At 36.2% G+C, this 15,473-nt stretch overlaps 2 long non-coding RNA genes across 2 annotated transcripts in view; one reads left to right on the forward strand and one right to left on the reverse strand.

Annotated features, from left to right (window-relative positions):
* Positions 1 to 15,473, reverse strand: part of LOC128016231 (uncharacterized) — a 241,252-nt gene that overhangs the window by 169,348 nt on the left and 56,431 nt on the right. The gene's annotated exons all lie outside the window — the stretch shown is intronic.
* LOC128016230 (uncharacterized) lies at positions 8,837 to 9,692 on the forward strand. Its single transcript, XR_008184094.1, has 2 exons — positions 8,837 to 9,031; positions 9,385 to 9,692. It is a non-coding gene; the product is annotated as an uncharacterized LOC128016230 (long non-coding RNA).

Below are 15,473 nucleotides of genomic sequence, written 5' to 3' on the forward strand. Positions count from 1 at the left end.
GACCGTTAACAGCACGCTGTATACTTACCCCGGACTTGTGAGCGTCAGCCCGGGATGATTCCAGCGCGGCTCTCACCTCTCTCAGCTTGGCCTGCCTCTGTTCCAGGTCGCGAATCTGCTTCCCCACGGCCTCGAGCTCGAGCTGCACAGAGTGGAGACATTCATCCGCCATTAAAGCAAGTAACAGTGAGTACAGCAGTGGTAATGTGTGAGAATAGAGTATTAGCAATGTAAGCGCAGTTAGCAGCAAACACGCTTGCTGATGCTAACTGGCTAAAAGCTAATAGCGGACCCGGGAGATCAAAATAAAACTAGTGATAGCGAGGCGCTCTGATTGTTTTTGTTGTAGAATACAATAGAGGATATATTCACGCGTTATATAAACGGAAACAATGATGTATAAAATTGATTTTTAAGTTAAAAATAGTCAATGAAAAGAATATAGTGACGGAGCTCAAACGCAGTACAGCCGTCAACAGCAAACAGGAAGTCGCAAAAACCACAGGAAGTCGCAAAAACTAATAGGCTATGTATGCCAATAGACAAAACACATCTGTTTTTCCTCCAGATCACTTTACAATGTGATGGAAATAAACTTTTCTTAAAGCGTGTTGTATATCACCACAGCTTTATTGGCACCCTTCTATATGTGTTGTATACTGTAATAGACAATTGTCCTGCAAAATGATGAGGTTTGGTAAAAAAAAAATCATTGCGATCAAATGTCGAATTGTGTTTTGAAATTTAAATCAACAACGTAAGAGGCTTCAGGCTGTCTGATGAACTCTGTATGAACAAACACCCAGCTTTGCAATATAGGTGGCACAGAAACAGCATCTGACCTGGCATTTAGATGTACTTTACACACTGTCTATTGCAGCTCAAAGGAGGCACTGTGAATTTACATTGCAATTTCATTCTAAGAGGCTATTAAATGTGAAGTGACAACATGAAACACTACTTTTAATATATATAAAAAAAAACACCAGCAGTTGGTGGCAAGTCACCCTGATAATGTTTAAAAACCAATTTACTCATTTAGGCTCACAATAAGCGGATTACATAATTATACCATGAAAAAAATAAAATAAATATATATATGTGTGTGTGTGTGTGTGTGTGTGTGTGTGTGTGTGTGTGTGTAAAAGCAGGAAGTCCAGTCCTGGCTGTATAATCAAACAATAAAACGAGAAACAATGCATGCCATCAAGAACATTTTTTATTCCACAGGAACTTGATCCAGTTCACTTGTTAAAGGATACTCCACTTTAAAATAAATTCTGTCATCATATACTTGCTCTTATGTTTTTTCAATCCTTTATGAATTTCTTTCTTAAGCATGAATTCGAACAAGATCAATGAGTATTTTCAAAGCATTTTGGAACTCTTCTTGTTGGAAATTGACAACACGTTCATTTACATTTACATTTATTCATTTAGCTGACGCTTTTATTCAAAGCGACTTACAATTGCTATATATGTCAGAGGTCGCACGCCTCTGGAGCAACTAGGGGTTAAGTGTCTTGCTCAGGGACACATTGGTGTCTCACAGTGGATTCAAACCCGGGTCTCTCACACCAAAGGCATGTGTCTTATCTACTGCGCCAACACCACCTCCTCATCGTTCAAAAAGAGATGCAATGTCAGGACACTGCATAAAGAACTGCCTCTCCACAGCAACCTGGTCCTCTGTTGACTGAAATGGATTCTGCCCAAAAGTTTAAACTGGTGTCAATTAAGATCTTGCTTCACGGTCATACCAGCCTGCAGCCTCCACGGCATTTGGCAAAAGATCCACAGACACTCTCTTTTGGCATCCTCCATGAGCCAAAACATTAGGAACCCCCTTTTCTAATAATAATAATAATTAGACAAAAGAATATGTATCTTATCAACATAATTTCAGTAATTTGATAAGGAAAGGGACTTTTAACAGATGATAGAAGGTAATTTACAAAATCGGAGGCATTCTTGACTGTGACACAGTCACGGCCTGTGGCATTTACATTGGCAGTCGATTGATTCAATTACATATGCCTGTACTCTGTAAGATTTACTGCGATAATTAACAGGGCCTATCATGAAATAATATTTGCCAAAAGTGTTACATTTTCCTGAATGCGCTGTAGAATAATTTACATCCAAAGATTTTCAACATTACAATTTTTAGAGGAAATGTTCTTGAACTAAAAATAGCAAAAGGGAGACAGACACATTAACTGTCATAAATGGTTAATGAAAAGGGTCAACTCCAGATACTGTACATCTAATTGGGTGTCAACTCTGTCAATTTTTTCTGTCATAAAATTTTGTGGTTACCATTGTGCTGAAGAGTATTGCTGTCAATTGCGATTTTCACTTTGATTGAACTCATGAGCAGGTGCACATGTGTCGAATGTGTCCATCCTGAGCAAGCATTAAAGGAAATTGTATGTTAAGTCAATGTAACTCAATTAGGTTATAACGGCTTTCCCCTGTTTTATGTTTCAACGAACTGATTGAAGTAGGTCACAACGACGACATTAAAATTCTATGTAGAATCAGGTAGAAATACATCCTTAAAGCAACCAGATTTAAGATCCACTGCTCTAGAGGTGCAAGATTGTATGTAATAAACTAACTTCCTTAACTGTATGTAGCTGTTGTGCTAGTCTAATTGTTTTCCTTTTTTTCCTTTTAAATAAACAGAATCACACAATTGAAAGAATATGGCCTGAAATAAATAACAGAGTGAATTATCCAGTGAAAGGGGAACTGATGCAATTAGTGAACCAGGAGGAACTGGACATGGAAGATGACCTGAAACGTTATTGCGTGTCTGCACTATCTTGTCAGGTTACTACGGTTGGTCTTGACCGTGTGGTGCAGTCCTGGTATGCTCACCGGATTCCAGGTAAAACAAAGTTTAAGTGTGAATTATGTAATAGGCATGTGCAAGGATCAACATTTCATATCACAGTAATTACTTAAGGTTCAAGTTTTTTTAATAGTATTGCAATAAAGAACAGGTTTTAAAAAATTGTCTTTGTTAATGACAAGTTTAAATTTTTGTGATGTACAGTATTGTTCAAAATAATAGCAGTACAATGTGACTAACCAGAATAATCAAGGTTTTTAGTATATTTTTTATTGCTACGTGGCAAACAAGTTACCAGTAGGTTCAGTAGATTGTCAGAAAACAAACAAGACCCAGCATTCATGATATGCACGCTCTTAAGGCTGTGCAATTGGGCAATTAGTTGAAAGGGGTGTGTTCAAAAAAATAGCAGTGTCTACCTTTGACTGTACAAACTCAAACTATTTTGTACAAACATTTTTTTTTTTTCTGGGATTTAGCAATCCTGTGAATCACTAAACTAATATTTAGTTGTATGACCACAGTTTTTTAAAACTGCTTGACATCTGTGTGGCATGGAGTCAACCAACTTGTGGCACCTCTCAGCTGTTATTCCACTCCATGATTCTTTAACAACATTCCACAATTCATTAACATTTCTTGGTTTTGCTTCAGAAACAGCATTTTTGATATCACCCCACAAGTTCTCAATTGGATTAAGGTCTGGAGATTGGACTGGCCACTCCATAACATTAATTTTGTTGGTTTGGAACCAAGACTTTGCCCGTTTACTAGTGTGTTTTGGGTCACTGTCTTGTTGAAACAACCATCTCAAGGGCATGTCCTCTTCAGCATAGGACAACATGACCTCTTCAAGTATTTTAACATATGCAAACTGATCCATGATCCCTGGTATGCGATAAATAGGCCCAACACCATAGTAGGAGAAACATGCCCATATCATGATGCTTGCACCTCCATGCTTCACTGTCTTCACTGTGTACTGTGGCTTGAATTCAGAGTTTGGGGGTCGTCTCACAAACTGCCTGTGGCCCTTGGACCCAAAAAGAACAATTTTACTCTCATCAGTCCACAAAATGTTCCTCCATTTCTCTTTAGGCCAGTTGATGTGCTCTTTGGCAAATTGTAACCTCTTCTGCACATGCCTTTTTTTTAACAGAGGGACTTTGCGGGGGATTCTTGAAAATAGATTAGCTTCACACAGACGTCTTCTAACTGTCACAGTACTTACAGGTAACTCCAGACTGTCTTTGATCATCCTGGAGGTGATCATTGGCTGAGCCTTTGCCATTCTGGTTATTCTTCTATGCATTTTGATGGTTGTCTTCCATTTTCTTCCACGTCTCTCTGGTTTTGCTCTCCATTTTAAGGCATTGGAGATCATTTTAGCTGAACAGCCTATCATTTTTTGCACCTCTTTATAGGTTTTCCCCTCTCTAATCAACTTTTTAATCAAAGTACGCTGTTCTTCTGAACAATGTCTTGAACGACCCATTTTCCTCAGCTTTCAAATGCATGTTCAACAAGTGTTGGCTTCATCCTTAAATAGGGGCCACCTGATTCACACCTGTTTCTTCACAAAATTGATGACCTCAGTGATTGAATGCCACACTGCTATTTTTTTGAACACACCCCTTTCAACTAATTCAACTAATTGCCCAATTGCACAGCCTTAAGAGCGTGCATATCATGAATGCTGGGTCTCATTTGTTTTCTGAGAATCTACTGAACCTACTGGTAACTTGTTTGCCACGTAGCAATAAAAAAATATACGAAAAACCTTGATTATTCTGGTTAGTCACATTGTACTGCTATTATTTTGAACAATACTGTATATTAAAATATCATGCAAGTATAAGTTTCAGATGTAAGAAACAAAATTAATCTAAAGCTTAATACTAATTTAAATAACTCTAATGCAAACATTAAATGAAAACAACACTTTGTAAAAAAGATAAAATTGTGGTTGCTTGCCCATTTATGTTCAATCAGATCAGCCACAAGCTAATGCTTTTCAGCAAAGAATTTATTATCAAAGCAAGGGAATATTCTAAAATGCTTACAGTTTTTTTTCAACTGCTTACACAAAATTATTACTTGTCACACAATTTCTAAAGACACTCAGACACCAGAACCACACACTAAATCTGCAAAACCATACACAAATGTTTGGCCTTTTACTCAGTTTTCAATTTCGTTAAACACTTTTTGAAAAACACGACACACAATTTTCTATACAACACACAAAAATCTGACAGGAAGTTTCTTTATTTCCTTTTATAAACACAACCAATCAAAATGCCACACTAATTCATCCGTGCCTCACACTAACTCCTCACATGTGCAAACACTTGTTCCTTTACTTAACAGCAACCAATCATAACTTTAGTAGTGGCCATAAATAGGCCAAAGGTCAAGTAATAGCTTTTGGACAATATATGCAAACAATGCAGACAGAGTAAGAGGAGTTGGAGGGAGAGCCAGAGGACGAGTTCGACTAAGAGGAGCAAGGGGAGGAAGAGGACGAGTCAGAAATGGAGGACAAGGAACAAGAAGAGTGGTCTCGAATGAGATTAGGGCTACAGTAGTCATTCATGTGATAAACCATGGTTTAACAATGAGAGAGGCTGGACTGAGAGTAGAAAGAAATTCATAAAGGATTGAAAAAAACATAAGAGCAAGTATATGATGACAGAATTTATTTTAAAGTGGAGTATCCTTTAACAAGTGAACTGGATCAAGTTCCTGTGGAATAAAAAATGTTCTTGATGGCATTCATTGTTTCTCGTTTTATTGTTTGATTATACAGCCAGGACTGGACTTCCTGCTTTTACACACACACACACACACACACTCACACACACACACATATATATATATATATATATATATATTTTATTTTTTTCATGGTATAATTATGTAATCCGCTTATTGTGAGCCTAAATGAGTAAATTGGTATTTAAACATTATCAGGGTTACTTGCCACCAACTGCTGGTGTTTTTTATTTATATATTAAAAGTAGTGTTTCATGTTGTCACTTCACATTTAATAGCCTCTTAGAATGAAATTGCAATGTAAATTCACAGTGCCTCCTTTGAGCTGCAATAGACAGTGTGTAAAGTACATCTAAATGCCACGTCAGATGCTGTTTCTGTGCCACCTATACTGCAAAGCTGGGTGTTTGTTCATACAGAGTTCATCAGACAGCCTGAAGCCTCTTACGTTGTTGATTTAAATTTCAAAACACAATTCGACATTTGATCGCAATGATTTTTTTATTTTTTTTACCAAAACTCATTATTTTGCAGGATAATTGTATATTACAGTATACAACACATATAGAAGGGTGCCAATAAAGCTGTGGTGATATACAACACGCTTTAAGAAAAGTTTATTTCCATCACATTGTAAAGTGATCTAGAGGAAAAGCAGATGTGTTTTGTCTATTGGCATACATAGCCTATTACCTGTTTTTTTATTTATGCTATTATAATCAAACCGGGTCACCAACTAATGAAAGATTTAATAAATTAACACATCCTTCTTGACTCTTCAACTGAATGTGATGGTATTTAAGAAGCCTTTAACATTATGTGCTCAACATTAAATCTGTAACATGTAGCCAACATTAAGAATAGGGTTGTGCCGGTGAGGAAAATTTCCCATTGATTAGTTAACTTATGACACCACCAATGTTATTTGTTAATCTCTTCTGTAGATTTTGATCTTTTTAAGTTGTTATGATACATTTTTAATTAAAAAAACAACAGTAAAATAGTACAATAATTTAAAAAAAATCACGTATAGCCTACTATAATCAAACTAATAAGACGGGTGACATAAAATACCCATATTATAACAAATAAATAAAATATATTTGGAAATCGCCCTTTAAAACGAAGGTTCGGTTTGTGGTTTACAATTATTTAATTAAAAACAAAGACAAAGTCACTTATATGAATATATATATATATATATATAAATATATATATATATTTTTTTTTCAAGGACGTTATATTGCGCTTCTAATTGTCTCCGCTATGGTCCTGTCAATCATACTCGCGGGTCATTTTCAGTAAAAATGTATTTCACCATCATCGGTACCCAAGTTCTGACTGCTGATCGAACACTGGTCATTGATCCTCTCCCGCTCGGCGCTGTCTAGCGCAGCTAATTAAAACGGGCTGGTGGCAGACTAATATTTAATATTTCTGATGTAAAGATTTCTGTGAAACGCGTAAAGTTGCACAGAAGAAAGCCCAAGAGGACCTGCCCTGCACAGTTTAAGAATCGGTAGCCATAGTAACGTTAGAGGACTATCATTTTGTTGAACAGACCTGAGCGACAACTGATGACGTAACATGCTCAGATTTGCTTGATCAATCGGCGGAAGGGGGCGTCTCAGGACCGCCCACATGTGGAAAACGAATTTTGAAGTCATTTATTCGTTTTATGTCTCTGAACTAAAAAACGAAAAATCTAGCCGAAATGAAACACAAAACAAAATAACGAGAAACCACCTGTTTTTCGTTTGTCGTTTCAAACAAAAATCAAAGAAACAGTAAAAAAAGAGCCGTTCTCTCGTTTTTGGTTCTAAATCCAAAAACGAAAAATGACAAAACCAAAATCAAATAACGGTCCGATTTTGGTTTTTTGAAATTCCTTTTTCCATTTTTTCGTTTGAAGATCTACATTGAAATACAGACAGGTTGGCCACGTGACCCGGAAGGAATAGTAAATATGGCCTATCAAAATAAAAGCCAAGCTTTTAGAACGGTCATAATATGCAGCGCTAACGTTATACGAGAGTAACCTTAGAAGAAGAAAAATCTATTAATAAATAGCCTTATATAAACCTGGACCGGAATAAATATGTTAGCAACAGTAGTTTATTACAGCTATTTAATATCGTGCCTATCCAGACATCACCAGTCACGTTTAATGAGCGCATTGTTTGGCTCAATACAGTTGGTAATATAGGTTAACCTAAGAACTTATTGTGTGTGCAGAGTTGTTACTGTTAGCGCTATATTATATAATAAAATTTATATTTAATGTGGTTTCCACCGTAATGGATAACTGTTCCCCCTTTCTACCAGCAGGTGGCAGTATTTAAATGACTGACTGTATGGTGTCTTTGGTAACTGTTTTAAATCAAGATTACTGATACAGATGTATTTATTGTTGTTCATTTTATTTTGTTTTTATTTGCCTAGTTATCATCATCATCATCATCATTCACCCAGCCCAGAGTTAAACCTGCTTCTGTTTTAACCTGATTATAACACTGCACTGCTATCAGCTTCTTATAGCAGCTCAGACAACAAACTCACATCAGACATGTCCTAATCCTAATGTAGGCCATCTAGCCAAAATAATGATTTACCAGTGTGCTATATACTTTGTGAATCTTTCTTCTCTATACACATTCCAGTTTGTATAACATACAAAACTCTGATTGTGTCATGCCAGTGAAGAGAATCCATAAAAGTCTTAAAATTTTATATAGCACATACATGCTTTCAAGGGCATTGCATGTACAATCAATGGCTGCAGAACATTTGTTAAGCCCTAAGGTAAGAACATTTTACAAGGTCCTCAAAAGAAAACCCCAAAACATAATTACATTACTAAAAACAGGCTGTCAACGCTGATTACATCAGGAATAACTGCAACAAAACGTTTCCAGTAACTTTTGATATGTCCTGCTTATTGACTTGGACGAATCTTTGCCCATTCCTCTGTACAGAACAGCTTCAACTCTTGGATGTTGGTGGGTTTCCTCACATGAGCTGCTTGCTTCCTCATCCTTCCACAACATTTCAATCATTTTAAGGTCATAACTTTTGACTCTGCCTTTCCAAAACATTCACTTTATTCTTCTTTAAGGTAGGTGGGTATATTCTGTCACAATATAATATATATAATAGTATAAAGTATAAATTGAGTTTGTATCTCCCTTCTGGTACATTGCAGACATTATCAGGCTAATATAGAAGCAATTATAAAAATGGTAAACATAAATAAACTATGATCAGTGGAGCAGTGCTGAGGATGAACTATAGTTTAAGAGTCTGATAGCTTGGGGGGAAATGTTGCTCTGCAGTTGGTGCGGCAGCAGAAACTTCTATATCTCTTCCCAGAAGGCAGCAGGATGAACAGGCTGTGGCTGGGTGGGTACTGTCCTGTTGCAATGGCATATTGGATTTTAATATTTGTATCAATATAAGTGTGATGTAGCTTCAGTGAAGATGTAACCAGCAAAAAAAATATATATATATATGGATGTTACTGTCATACAATATAGAAAAAGAGGCTTAGAACTACAGAGATATATAGGGGATATATGGGAATGTTTAGAAATATCATTACTATGACTACAATTTTTATTAAAATGTAATTATTGTAGTCAATGGGAATATATAACTATTAACACACTGTAACACTAACAAGTGAAATGAGACAGAGGAAAATTGCTTGAGACAACTGTTGAAATATTTGTTGAAAAATATTCTGAATCTTGCAGATGTGATGGAAAACCCAGTTGTGGCACCGTGCTGCCGCAGCCTCGTTGGATGCCGGGTCTGCGTTGAGCAGTGGGCAACTACCTCGCCGCACTGCCCAAAATGCAGGGACGAGATGTTCCAAGAAAAAAAAAAATTTAAATTACAGGGATGGGGGAGATTGTGAATGTTTTGAAAGACACTATTAGTTAGGAGATTGTTTTAGTTAGTTTTTATTTTAGGTTTAGGTTTTAAGTTAAGTCAAATGGTTAAGTTTGGTTATGTTCATCTGTTATGTTATTTTATGCAATTAATAAATTGTTCAATTTTATTTTCTATTACTCTCACTTGCAGAACTCCTTTTGTTGTATTCATTTTATGTTATTTTATGCAAATAATAAATTAATATAAATATTTTAATAAAATAAATTATGTTCACTTTCATGACATACTGCTTGTTGTCTATTATAACACAGTAGAACCACACACCCAACTGGACTGAAGGCCTATATGTGAGACATGTTTTTAAATTTGTGAGTGTTACAGTCAACTAAAACTTCACGCAGTATAATAGCACATGTAAATCAGACAATCAAACATGAGGAGAAAGAGCTCATTTTATTGAGTAGGCTAATGCCTTAAGCAGCTGTGCTAGGAAACGTGATTTGTGAAAGCACAGTTGTAATGAAAATAATGGAAAGTGTTTTAATTACAGAACATAAAGCAATATCTCCATGACAGTAGCTCGCACAAAGCAGACACAGTGCGACACCTACTGGTGTCTGTAATCGTTTTGAACTGCCCTTGATTTTAAACTTCGTTGGATTATTAACGTTACATGGAGGACTGAGAACCTTCACATATGTCGTTTTTTATTGTATTATAAACAAACTACTATCACTATTAGTTAACTAGCCAGTTCAATACATTTATATTAACACTTTATAACGTGAGCGAGGTAACAGCGTGTCCTTGGGCTTTTTGAAAATAGATATGATGCGTTAGGATAAAATTATATTTGAGGACCAACACAAGTTTTACGAGGGTGTCAATCGAATGGCAAAGACGAGATAGGGACTGATATTTTGATGGCGGAATCCTAATCTCCCTCATTATTAGTTAGGCCTGCGCATGACGTCACGTGGGAATTCACGTTGAATCGCTGTCCATTACGGTGGAAACCACATTAAATATAAATTTAATTATATAATATAGTGCTAACAGTAACAACTCTGCACACACAATAAGTTATTAGGTTAACCTATATTACCAACTTATAAAACGTTTGTAAAAAGCTTGGCTTTTATTTTGATAGGCCATATTTACTATTACTTCCGGGTCACGTGGCCAACCTGTCTGTATTTCAATGTAGATCTTCAAACGAAAAAATGGAAAAAGGAATTTCAAAAAACCAAAATCGGACCGTTATTTGATTTTGGTTTTGTCATTTTTCGTTTTTAGATTCAGAACCAAAAACGGGAGAACGGCACTTTTTTTACCGTTTCTTTGATTTTGGTTTGAAACGACAAACGAAAAACAGGTGGTTTCTCGTTATTTTGTTTTGTGTTTCAATCGAAAAAACAAACTATCAAAACGTACACGGACCAATCCTCTTGAGTTTTTCGTTTTCTGTTTTTTAATTTGAAACGGATTTGGAATGGACGGAAGATACCCTGATTGACCGTACACGGACCACGGAAGATACCCTGATTCAGATTATACCCTGATTCTAAATCCGTGTATCATTCGTTCTTTTCATATTCAATTAAGAAAAAAAAAATCAGAAAATCAAAAATTTCTTTATTCATTTACAAATATAATATTTAAAAAACAAATAATGAGTGAAACCAAAACGAAATAATGGATCAAATTTACGTTTTCTCATTTTTTCTTCATTTGTTTTAGTAGGTCTAACTGTTTCCCACGGTGCCGTCCTGCTTGCTTTGAGCATGCGCAGTGGATAGTTTCGAAGGAAAATGCGCTCACTTCCACGTATTCCTCGCAGGGATAAAGAACACATTTTTTTTAATGATCACAGGCATAGTTACAGTATGTCCAATAACAATACAACACGCTATAATAAAAATCAGAGATGGTTTAAATGTCCTTTGAAATCAGGCTAACCACTTGTTTTGGTATGTGGGGCATTTTAAGTGATCATAATTGAAACATTTATGTTAGCAGATTATTTTATTACTAATGAGATCAATAAAAGCAATCAAAACGATATATATATATATATATATATATATATATATATATATATATATATATATATATATATATATATATATATATCGTTTTGATTGCTTTTATTGATCTCATTAGTAATAAAATAATCTGCTAACATAAATGTTATATATATATATTGTATTTCGGATTTGGTTTTAGGACAGCTTTGATTAAAGGATTGGATCCACTTCAAACGTTGACTACTTTATACACACAAACACACACACACACAGAGAAAACAAGTAGTTAGAATGTAAATATTTAGAATATATAAAGAAAGCTGTTTTTTTTATTTTTTTTTTTATCTTAAGTAGGCCTAGCCTAGATAGAAAACGAACAGAGAGCATGTTGATGGTCAAGAGTTCTCTTTATTTAAATGCAAACATGTAAACAAATATGTAAAGAATTATGTGAAGTTACATATTTACATTATTTTTACAGTTACATTGTGTGACATAGGTAAGTAGTAGTTTTCAGATGTGAATGGGTGGGGGGTATTTTCTTGACGTCATCAAACCAAAGTCACAGTAAGCATAGACTATAGAGTGATGTATCATTCCTGAATCCTGATATGAATCAGTCTTTGAAAGACCCATTATTATAGACAATTCAGTGATAAATTATTAAACACAGACACTTGAATTTATTCCTGAAAGAATCTGAATCTTGGACGAATAGATTGAATGAAAGGCTTCTTTATTAACACAGTGACTTACCGACACCTAGTGGCGATATTACTTTCAGAAGTATCATAAAGTAGGCCTATCATTTCATTTTGTCATAACATATTTCTGTGTTAAAAATGTTGTATTAAACATTAATCTCATTTCATTATACAGTTATAATTGCTATGTAAAGGCATGTACAGACCTCTGATCAGCATTAAACTGTAAACAGGCCTAATACATCTAAAATCAACTTCAGAAGCAGCTATCTCTGAAGGCTTGACTAATACTGATTTAATTATTACATGTATTCCAATTTAACATTATCATTTAAGAATTTAACATTAAAGGGGGGGTGAAATGCTCGTTTTCACTCAATATCCTGTTAATCTTGAGTACCTATAGAGTAGTACTGCATCCTTCATAACTCCAAAAAGTCTTTATTTTTATTATATTTATAACAGAAAGATAGTCTGTACCGATTTTTCCCGGAAAAACATGAGCGCCTAGAGGTGTGACGTGTGGGCGGAGCTAAAGAATCACGAGCGCGAGTAGGCATTTGAGTTGAGAGCATGTGGAAGCTGTGACACAGATCCAGAGGCTGAAATTTAACAAGAGCAGCATCAGCAAAGGCGGTATGCTATGTGGTATGTACTGAAACTGTATATATTTGCTTAGCGGTTTTGGAAAATGACTAAGTTCCACTTTACGCGACTTTTCGCGACGCTCTCGCTCTGATAAGGCTGTGCTCAGCCTCTCTCAGTGCTCTGCTATACTGGAATTCCGCTCCATCTAACGTCACACAGAGCCATACTCGAAAAAAACTTTCCGAAACTTGTGACAAACCGGAAGAGGTTTTTTTGGAACAAAAATACTCCTTCAAACGTACAACTTAATTTTTGAAACTTTGTCCATGTTTAGCATGGGAATCCAACTCTTTAACAGTATAAAAAACTCAGTATGCATGAAATAGCATTTCACCCCCCCTTTAACGATGACATAAATACAAACACCGATTCTTAAAAAGTTGGGACGCTGTACAAATTGTGAGTAAAAAAGGCATGGAATAATTTACAAATCCGATAAACTTATATTTTATTCATATAGATCAGTGGTTCCCAACCTTTTTTAACTCGCGGCCCACACAACCAAACACATATGATTGCCCGGCCCACTTCAAAAAAATTAACTGACCCCGCTATTGTTGGGTTAATAACTTAGTACTCAGAAGCTAGATTTTAAACTATATTTATTGAATAAACTAAAAAAAAACAAAAAAAAACTATCGCGATTTTTTTGATCAATTTTGCAATTGTGCTTTTACAGTCATAAATGCATTCAGGATTAATTTGAAACATATTTCCAAAGGAAAACCAATCAGAGCTTTATCAAAAAGTTGTAACATCTCTAGAACAGACATAAGTCAAAATTATCACTATAGTGAAGATGTAAAAAAATGTATAGACTGGCAAAATAAAAAAAAAATAAAAAAAATCCTGTATACAGGGACTTTTTTTTCTTTTTTGCCATGCATTGTTCATAGAGCTCATTAATTGTAGCGGTGCCTCAGGTGTTTGCAGTGTGTTTACAGTATGTGTATGCGGTCAGCAGTGAGAGCGCATAAATATAACGCGAAAGCACATTAAAATAATGCACGAGTGCGAATCTCTCTGTTCGCAGCAGATTTCCTTTGCTCTGTCACAAAACTGGTCGTGCTTGCTCAGATACATGCTGCTTTGCGAGGAGAGAGTGTGCACACTTAAAACGTGTCTCCTCTCACTTAAACTGCATCCTGTTCACTAACAAATTCACTCATGCTCATGTGTTAGACATGAATTATTTTCGCATGTTTTTATTTCTAGCCTTTTACCGCAGTGAGAACGCTCTGATCCGTCAACATTGGCTCAGAAAAAAGGCGCATCACAGACAGTGTGTGAACCTGGAGTTAGGCATATGCGCACGCTCAAATCGTGATTTTAGGACGTTTTCTTTTAATCGCACAGCCCTAGAATGGACTGGAAATGAACAGAAAATAATTGGCGGCCCACCTGCAATACCGCGGACCACAGGTTGAAAACCACTGATATAGATAATATATATTGAAAGTGAGACATTTTGAAATGTCATGCCCAATACTGGCTCATTTTGGTTTCATGAGAGCTACACATTCCAAAAAGGTTGGGACAGGTAATAAGAGGCCGGAAAAGTTAAATGGACCAATTTGCAACTCATTAGGTCAATTGGCAACATGATTGGGTATAAAAAGAGCCTCTCAGTGTCTCTCAGAAGTCAAGATGGGCAGAGGATCACCAATTTCCCCAATGCTGCGGTGAAAAATAGTGGAGTAATATCAGAAAGGAGTTTCCCAGAGAAAAATTGCAAAGAGTTTGAAGTTATCGTCATCTACAGTGCATAATATCATCCAAAGATTCAGAGAATCTGGAATCATTTCTGTGTATAAGGGTCAAGGCCAGAAAACCACACTGGATGCCCGTGATCTTCAGGCCCGTAGACGGCACTGCATCACATACAGGAATGATACTGTAATGGAAATCACAACATGGGCTCAGGAATACTTCCAGAAAACATTGTCGGTGTACACCGTGCCATTCGCCGCTGCCGGCTTAAACTCTATAGGTCAAAAAAGAAGCCATATCTAAACATTATCCAGAAGCGCAGGTGTTTTCTCTGGGCCAAGGCTCATTTAAAATGGACTGTGGCAAAGTGGAAAACTGTTCTGTGGTCAGACGAATCAAAATTTGAAGTTCTTTTTGTAAAACTGGGACACTATGTCATCCGAACTAAAGAGGACAAGGACAACCCAAGTTGTTATCAGCGCTTAGTTCAGAAGGCCGAATCTCTGTTGGTATGGGGTTGCATGAGTGTGTGTGGCATGAGCAGCTTACACATCTGGAAAGGCACCATCAATGCTGAAAGGTATATCCAAGTTCTAGAACAACATATCCAGATGTCGTCTCTTTCAGGAAAGACCTTGCATTTTCCAACATGACAATGCCAGACCACATACTGCATCAATTACAACATCATGGCTGCGTAGAAGAAGGATTCGGGTACTGAAATGACCAGCCTGAAGTCCAGATCTTTTTTGTCGCATCATAAAGAGGAAGACCTAATTGAGCAACTAAAAGCCTGTATTAGACAAGAATGGGACAACATTCCTATTCCTAAACTTGACCAACTTGTCTTCAGTCCCC

Source organism: Carassius gibelio, chromosome A6, assembly GCF_023724105.1.
Source record: "Carassius gibelio isolate Cgi1373 ecotype wild population from Czech Republic chromosome A6, carGib1.2-hapl.c, whole genome shotgun sequence".
Taxonomy (NCBI): Eukaryota; Metazoa; Chordata; class Actinopteri; order Cypriniformes; family Cyprinidae; genus Carassius; species Carassius gibelio.